We start from the raw sequence: 9,263 nt of genomic DNA, 5'->3' as shown, positions 1-9,263 counted from the left end.
AGAAGAGATTGCACACAGTCATAATCGTGGAAAGTCTGGAAATGCAACAACCAGGGTTTAGGCAGCTGTGAAGAGCCAGGTGCAGATCTCATTCTGGTGTGCAACGTATTTGTCGTAGTTTACTGAGCTTCATGTTAAAATCTTGAATCAAGAGTGTTTGAAAGACGGATGTAGGAGTTTGCGTGTGTGCACGTGTGTGTGTGTGTGTGTGTGTCGTACGCATATGAGAAAGTGGAGGCTTGCAGACTTCAGCTTGTTCGATGTACTAAATGGTACAGGGTATTTTATATACCAAAAAAAAAAAAAAAAGGTAGGCTCCTTATAAAAGCCACCATATGGGCCATTCACAGCACAAATTGTATAGGTTATATTTATAACAGAGAAAATCCAATTCTTTTTTATATGAGACTTATCCCCAGGAGTATATAATAAAAAGGGTCCCAGCTCTGAACAATCATAACTTGCCGACTACTTTGCCTTTCTGCTCCAGTGTGCTAGGCATGTTTTTTTAACAATGACATGTAGATTACACAGACTGTATTTATTTATTTGTAAATGGTATTTAATATAGAATGGAGCCTGAATACCTCTCATAAGCTTGGCATAGACTTCAGAGAAAAATTATTTTAACTTTACCATGAATACAGTAAAAATGAGAGAACAGACTTTCTGGCCTCCCAGGTTTCTCTCTGCTAATGCAGCTTCACAATTATTCCTCCCGAGATTCTACTTTTAGTTGTCTAACTTGTTAATAGCGCTTTGGTGTGACTTACCTAACCTCTGGGCAGCATTCTTTCATGTATCTGTGAAAACAGTGGTGTTGCCTAACACTTGGCTTGCCCTTGGCAAATTTCCATAGCAAATCCATCTTTAATGTGTTTCCCTTTCTTTTTCTAACCCCTCCGTGACTTGACTTTCTCTTTGTATCTCTTTTTAGTGCTCCTGGGTCCCCCACCCCACAGCACCCTATTCTCTTCTCATACCAAATACATAATATTCAGCTCTATAGGGGAAAAACATGTCCTATGCAATATATAATTTAATTTGTGAAGTCTCCTAGGATTATTTGCATCTGAAACCTTATCTTTCATTGTGGAGGAAAACAGGTAGGTTTCAGTCATCGCTAAGTGGTTGGAAGGGATGCATTTCTGGACTCGGTGACTTTGAGAACTGTAGGAGACAAGGTCAAGCCAGGCAAACAGAGAGAACTTAACGATACAAGGAAATATTTACATACATGATGCGAGAGCTGAGAAGCCAAATAGAGTCTAGTGAGATAACCCGGAGGTGGATGGAGGGGGAGGCGCACCCTGAGTGGTCCCCGTGAAGAGCAAGGGGTGAGAGGCCTGAAATGTGCTGGGCGCACACATCTGGGCGGGATGCTGCTCTCAGGTGTCAAGGATGACGGAAATCACGAATTTCTTCTCTTCGCCCCCCCGGTATCTAACCTATTGCCAACTCCTGTTGACTTTCCTCCTCCTAACTCGTGAGTCAGTTCAGGTGTCCTCATTCCTACCCTCAGCACTTAGTCCAAGCCATAGCCATCTCCTGCTTGGGTTACACGATGACTCCCAGCTGTCCACCTGCATCTATTCACGTCACGTTCTAGTCTGTTCTTCACCCCAGAGCCAAGATGCTCTTCTCAAATTGTCAAGATCATCACGTTGCTGCCTGGTATAAACCCTGCAGAGCTTCACTTCGTGTTCAGCTTCTCGTGGCACTGGTGAGGCCTTCCCTGGCCTGGCCCCTGCCACCCTTCTCCATCGGTGCGGACCACAATGCTCCCCTGAGCTCGTTCTGTTCCAGCACAGGAACCACCTCGAGGCTTCCAATTTGTTCTGTCTGCTGTCAGGCCTCTGCTCACATTGCCCCCGCCACCCCCGACCTTGAATGCTCTTTCTTAGCTGACTTCAGCTCGTCACTCAGATCCCCGCTCAGTCATTACTTCCGCAGGGAAAGGCCTCTCTGACTTCCCTGACTAGGTCGCCCTGATCCTGGGAAGCAGATACCACATCTCCTCCATCTCTCTGGCTTAGAAGGTGCTATGGACTGAACTGTGTTCCCCCCAAATTCCTATGTTGAAACCCTAACCCCCATATGATGGTATTTGGGGATGGGGCCTCTGGGAGGTGACTAGGTTTAAATGAGGTTACGAAGAGGAAGTCTGCATGATGGGGTCAGTGCCCTTGTAAGAGACACCAGAGAGCCTCCTGTCTCTCCCTCGCCCCCAACCCCCACATATAAGGACATAGCAAGAAGGCGGCCGTTTGTAAGTCAACAAAAGAGCCCTCACTGGGAACTGGATTGGCGGCACCCTGGATTCTTGGCTAGCACTCCCGCCTCCAGGACTGTGAGAAATAGATGTCTGTTGCTCATACCACCTGGTCGGTGGTCTTTTGTTATGGCATCCCGAGCTAAGACAGAAGGTGCTCAGTAAAGGAAGAACTAAGGAATGAATGACGTCAGAAGGGAACCGGCAGCCCAATGCACCAAAAGCTCCCCTCGGGATGTCTCTGATCTCTGACCCACTTACCGTGAAATACCTTTTCTCCTCTCCACCCATTAGGCAGGGTGTGAATCTGTTTCATGCCACCCCCAAAAACACCTCGAAGGCTCATTTGAGGTCACAATACACTGTTTCATTTCATGGCCCAGAAGTAATTTGCTTCTTTTTCTTCCTGGCATGGTGGGTGTGAGTTTATACCTGGATGAAGGATCCACCCACAGGAGGTACTGAAGGACAAGCCACCTGAGGTTTTGTCCTTGGGAAAACAATACATCAGGCAAATCCCTGTTTATTTTCTGCTAGTCTCCATCAGGAAAAGCTGCAGACGAGGAGGATACTGTATACTTTTTCACTTGCACACACTGCCTGCCTTTATTTATAATTCTTTCTTCCGTTCCATTCATTGCTATGTTACATTTTTTTCCTGTAACAATGGGCTGCTATTTAATTTCTCTCCTCTAAGCCTAACTGTTCCTCAACCCAAGGACTCACCACTATGAAGCATTTTATTTATTTTTTTTTTACGGTTTGGAGAGGCACCTGGCCCTCCCAAATGGACTTGCATTCACACTGATCAACAACAAAAGCCTCGTGTCAGAGATACAAGGCAACCGCTTTGTCTGAAACCACCCACTCCTCTTTTGTTTCCTCCCACGGCTCGCTGTGCGTCATGTTCCGTGTGCTCTTCTCTGTAGCTCTGCAGATGTGAAACTTTAAATGCAGGGTATTTAAAAATAATAAGGAATAAAAAAAAAAAAAAAAAAACCTACCCTGAAAATTTCAGAGCTTTGTAGTTAAGCAGCCTGTAGCTCCCTGAAGAGCTCTGTTTATCGAGAGTTCAGACGGTTTATGTGTCGTGGATTAGAGCGATCTGAATGGCGGAGGAAGGGGTGGGAGGGGAGGGAAGTTACGTATCAACATTGGAAGGCACCTGAAACACCAGCTCTCCTGGACCGGGAGCCTGTTCAGAAGAGACACATTAAGCGAAGTTGTACGGGAAGCCAGGCTCTCCCACTGCATGAGAATGGTGCCATAACGAAGGCCCTTGTGGACATGCGCAGGCTGGGGCTACGGAAGAGAATGAAAGGCAACAAGGCTCCGAGCGCATTCCAGGTTCTAAGTATCAGCACATTGGATTGTTTCAACCAGTCTTTATAAAAAATCCTATAAAATGGTGACTGGCATTGACTTCTCCAGTGGATTCTGGGGCGAGGGGTGCTACCCTTTTCTCCCCCCTTCAGGACAAGCAGCTTGGGGGTCTCCTTCAACTGCGGGAAGTCTCTTGGCTGCAAAGCATGCCTGGGGGCATGTGATCAGGGTTGGGGTGCAATGACGCAGCCCCCGTCTCAATGTTGGGCAACTCTAAGGGGTCAGCCTAGCCCCAGAGCTCGCTATGGGATCAGTGGAGGCCTCTTTTAAGTCTACAGTTGACCCTCAAACACGGGTTTGAACCTCACGGGTCCATTTACACATGGATTTTCTAATGCTTCTGCCACTCCAGAGACAGCAAGACCAACCCCTCTCTGCCTCCTCTTCCTCCTCCTCTGCCTACTCAATGCAAAGACAAGGATGAAGACCTTCATGATGTCTCATTTCCGCTTAATGAATAGTAGATATGTGTTCTGTTCCTTATGATTTTAATATTTTTTTCCTAGCTTACGTTATTTTAAGAATAGGGCATATAATACATACAATGTACAAAATATGTGTTCATTGTTTATGTTATCAGCAAGGCTTCTTATCAATAGTAGGCTATTAGGAGTTAAGTTTTGGGGGAGTCAAATGTTATACATGGATATTTCACTACGTCGGGGTGTGGGGGGGAGCAGTGCCCCAAAGTCAAGCCCCGCACTGTTCAAGGTCCAGCTATATATCATGGTTCAGCTTCTCCCATGCTCAGTCCTGTTTCTGTCACTCCTTTGTACTGGTTTTGTTCCCGAGACCTTTCTTTCCACCCCACACTAAATCTCCTACATGCAAATAGCCATCCCAGAATCTATTTCCTGGGGAGCCTTCCTGTAACAGGTTGGAGTGTGTCCCCTCAAAATTCATATGTTAAAGTCTTAACCCTCAGTACCTCTGAATGGGACTGCGTTTGGAGATAAGGTTTGTAGAGAGGCGATAATTAAAATGAGGTCTTCGGGGTGGGCCCTAATGCAACATGACTTGTGTTCCCTTAAGAAGGGGCGATAAGGACACAGACATGCACAGAGGGGAGACCACGTGAAGACACAGGGAGGAGGTGGCCACCCGCAGGCCAAGCACAGGGGCCTCAGAAGAAGCCAACCCTGCTGACATCTTGATCTCAGACCTCTAGCCTCCAGAGCTGTACGAAAATAAATCTGTTGTTTAAGCCACCCGGTCTCTGCTATTTTGTTAAGATAGCCCTAGTAAACTGATAGACCACCTAAGACACCTTCTCTAGCTGTCCATCTCTCTCCATTTTACAAATGAGAACTCAGAGAGGTTGAGTAATTTGCCTAAGGTCACAGAGCTGGCAAGGTAAAAAATTGTGATCCCAAGCTCATGTCTTTTTATCACACAAAATGAAATCTGAACTTGATATTGCTGCCTGCTCAGCCCTTTGCAACCACCATGAACCTTCACTACAGAACTGAATTAACACTGAATGCCATTTAGCCCGTTTAGAAAAAAGGCTCCTTCTAATTGGCCGAGTTGAGAGGAACTAGCCACAAACTGCTGTTTATCTGCTCTGCTAATCATTAAAAATACCATATTCTTCCCATCTCAAACATACTTTTAAAATTCAAGGCAATATACTAATACATATGAAAACTAATTAGGAGATAGAAAATTCATATTTACTTATGAAAACTATAACAACTTGAAACCAAACTCGAGAGATTAAGAAAACCTTCATGTATTTTCTAAGAAATATGAAATCACGATCTAATCTTAGCCAAGGGAAAATTATTGATCCACCCTGGAAGATAAAACTATTGTATTTAACTTTGCAAAGTACTGAGATTCCCATAATCATAGCATAGTAACTTCAGTTTGAGTCTTCAAAATTCAAAAATGTCAAACATGCCGAATAATTTCTGCTCTTGTAATATTTATTAGAATGTATTCATAATTAAAACAAAAATAAACTCTCACTAGAATGGGTTAAAGGTCCACCTCTCTAACATTCATCACTGTATTCTGAATGGGTATCCTTATGTTTACGGAGTATAAGGTTGGTAGCTAAAGCTGAGACGATGACACATCCCCTCTAGGAAGAAACAACACAGCAACAAAATGCACCCGTGCAATAGTATTTATAAGTAGGGAAGTAGACAATGAATGATTTAGGAATATGTGCTAGAGCTGGGACGGACCAAAGAGTCCCTGGTGCACCCCTCTCATTGACAGATGAGGGAACCGGGGCCCAGAAAGACGAAATGATGTGTCTAGAAGTCATGTGGTCGTTAGTGCTGGAGCCAGGACTGGAACAAATGGCCCCCGGCTGCTCATGCAGGGTTCTCCCCCGCCCTGTGACTTGCTGCCTTTCTTCTATAGAAGGTGAACTTAAAAAAGGTAACCAAATCAAATGAAATCTGACCGTAATTTTTAAAAGAATCGCCTTTTTTTTGAATGTTCATCTCTGCATGTGAATGGTGTTACTCGTTGCGCTATGCTTGTATTCCATGCCGCCATAAAATAGTAGCTCTTAGTAGGTGGCATTGGAAATGTTTTCTAGAGAGCAGAGCAAAATGTGCCCAACAACATAAGTTAGAGAGTAACAACAAGCCTGATAACTTTACCTGTTTGACGAGTCAAGCCTTCAGAAAAATGGACATTAGAAAAACTTACTGCTAAGGGGATTGATAAAAACATCACTGCTCTGTGAAGCTACATACACTCTTTGGTGTTCTAAGAACAAAGACCGTGATATTTTGTGGAAAAGGGAACAGGAATGGGTGCTAGTTCCACAGAGACCAAATGACTCACACTTAACTAAGTGACCTCTCGTGCCAAGAGAGCCAACTGCTCTGTACAAGCATGATAAAGCACATCCAAGACGACACTGAGATATAAGGCTTAGGGATGCTAATTTCTGTGCTTTGCTTTTGCAGGTCCTGCGGTACCCATGTGTGAAGCATTCCAACATTAACCTCTTGTTCACTATCCCTGGAAAAGTCAGTGGGAATAAAACCCTCCTGTCTAAGGCATATTTCTGCCAGTTGTAGAACCAAAATTAGAATGAGCTTCTGAAAAGATCAACCTGACCTCTGAGCAAAAAAAATTGTTAAGCTATTTATTGATCCTATGTCAAAATTTGGTGGGTTTCATTAGCAATATAGAGATTATTTAGGAATGACTGGTGAGTGGTGTGGTAACCCCACACACAGCTCGGCTGGCCAGGTAGCCCCCAGGTGAGGCTACAGCTTGGGAAGACAGTGAGGAGCTTCTCATGGTATTTCCTGAGAGGCAAGTATTTGGGTAGGGCCAGAATTCCAAACAGTTTTCTCCCCAAGATGCTCACCCACCTACACAATCATTGGTATTCATTAGGTGCTGCCCTGAATGTCAAGTTCAAGGAACAATTATGAAAAAAACCGTATCTTTTTCCTCTCTCCCCCTCACCTTTTTTTGCAAGAATTGTGTCGAGTATCGTTTTATGAGCAAAGTCAGGAAAATAATTCACCTACAACGTATAAATCCATTCTAAAGCACCCTGTTCTTGACTGGAGAGTAATTATGACCTGCAATTGCCTAAATGAGCCGGCTACTACCGTTCAATACAAGTCCAGGCAAAGTAAGGGTGGTCTGCCCTTTGACTCACTAAAGTGGTTATAACCAATTTACTTATCATGTGTTGAGTTTACCATTAAAGGTACAGAGTTCATCCACCTGACTGTCCCAGACTTAAACTCACCAGTGACCATGAAATCTCTCCAAAATCTGCAGCGGCCGATCCAAATTTACCAAAATTAGAATGAGCTTGTGAAAAGATCAACCTGAACTCTGAACAAAAAAGCATGTGTTAAGCTATTTAAAGATATGTTATCAGAAGTTGGTGGGTTTAAGTAGCAATATAGAGATTATCTAATAATGACTGTCACATTACCCTGCACTTTGAATTAGCATAACACCTACTGCATGGCCATCGGTAGGAATTATTTTAGTATTTATGGTGGATAACTGAGGATATGTAGCCCTGGTGCTTCTAAAGCTATTTTGAATGGATTATTGGTGCCAGATGACTCAGATAGGAATAATTTTTTAAAAGCTCTTGTCAAATCCCTTTCCCTGGTTGTTATCAGTGTTGTTCTATATCCCGAGGGGTTTCAGCACAAGACTGTTCTCTGAACCTCTCCCCAATGGCTACCTTTCTCCACAAATGCAGCCAAAATTAAACACCTCCGAGGAGGAGGTAGCCCCACTCACCTTGGTGCTTTTCAGCATAGATGTGGCCTTAGTTTGATATGCCCTTCATTTAAAGACTGCTTCTGCCAGAACTCATGCATTGCAGCTATTATTTCTCAGTGCACTGCAAAATGTCTCTTCTAGAGGTTCTGCTACCTTGTGTGTCCTAAAAGTGTTAAACTTCTTTGTTCTTTTTTTAAAAAATCGCCTATTTGAAAGTTAACTCTTTCTTAACAGTAGATGACATATGTATAAAACATTCTGAGGATAACAGCAACCCAATAAAATATTATCATAAAATATTAGAAGAAATGTAACCAAAGCATCATTTATTTGTGGCTGTGTGTGTGTGTGTGTGTGTGTGTGTGTGTGTGTGAGTGACTGTTTTCCAGAATGCAGTGGGTCATCAACTGATTGTTAAGGTGAGGTGGCATCTTTTTCATTAATTAAAACATCCTCTTCCTTGCTTAGGGGAAAGTATTTGGTGCCATTTCTTTTGAAGCGGGCCTTGTTTGGGTTTCTTTTGATTACAGGCAGAAATCCAGTTAATCCAGTTATGGGATTACTAGCCATATTAGGTTAAATGGAATGTTTATGTCTAAGAATAAGGGCTCTAACCTGAGTGGGGATGTGTAATTGCATTTCTTTGCACACATAAAGCACAACTGCCTACATGCATCTCCATAGATCATATCTTTCTTTCAAAATAAATCACAATAGGATACTTCAAGGTAGAAATGAGCATCCTTACGCTAAAAACAGAAAGCATCGTCTTGCAGGTTTTATTGTGGTCTTTTATTATCATGCATTCAAGAAGAGCCTAGGAGTTGGCGTGGGCTGATTGCTTAGTTCTGTGTGCGTATCAAAGAGAAGCAGAAAACCCACTGAAATGTGTGCATTACAGTGATTAGGAATTCAGGCACTCCAGGCTTAAGAATCTGAAAGATGACTTTGGACAAAATATTTTCTTTTAGACGTAGAAACCTAGACATTCATTCAAGGGTCACAAAAAGACTACTGAGTTTATTTTGCCACTTTTCACCAATTAGATGATCAAATTAGGGAATGATTTTACATATGCTATTGGGAGTGATGTTGAGATCTGACTTTCAATTCTTATTGGTAAGCAATCTCTTACACTCCCCTTTCTGTTATATTTGTGACTTCCTCTGATCTCTTTCTCCATAGTTGGTGGTGAGAAGTTAACTCACAAAATTTTATGCTGATTCTTTCCTTAATTTTCCACTTATTTTTCTGATATCCAGCCATCATTTGAGTGTATAACACTAGTAGTATTACACTAATAGCTTTATACGCGGAATATATTTTACTTTAAAACACTTGTGTATATCTATACACATTTCTATACAAAAATATCACGCAT

Source organism: Propithecus coquereli, unplaced genomic scaffold (assembly GCF_000956105.1).
Source record: "Propithecus coquereli isolate 6110/MARCELLA unplaced genomic scaffold, Pcoq_1.0 Scaffold177, whole genome shotgun sequence".
Classification (NCBI taxonomy): domain Eukaryota; kingdom Metazoa; phylum Chordata; class Mammalia; order Primates; family Indriidae; genus Propithecus; species Propithecus coquereli.
Note: the sequence above shows the minus strand (reverse complement) of the source record.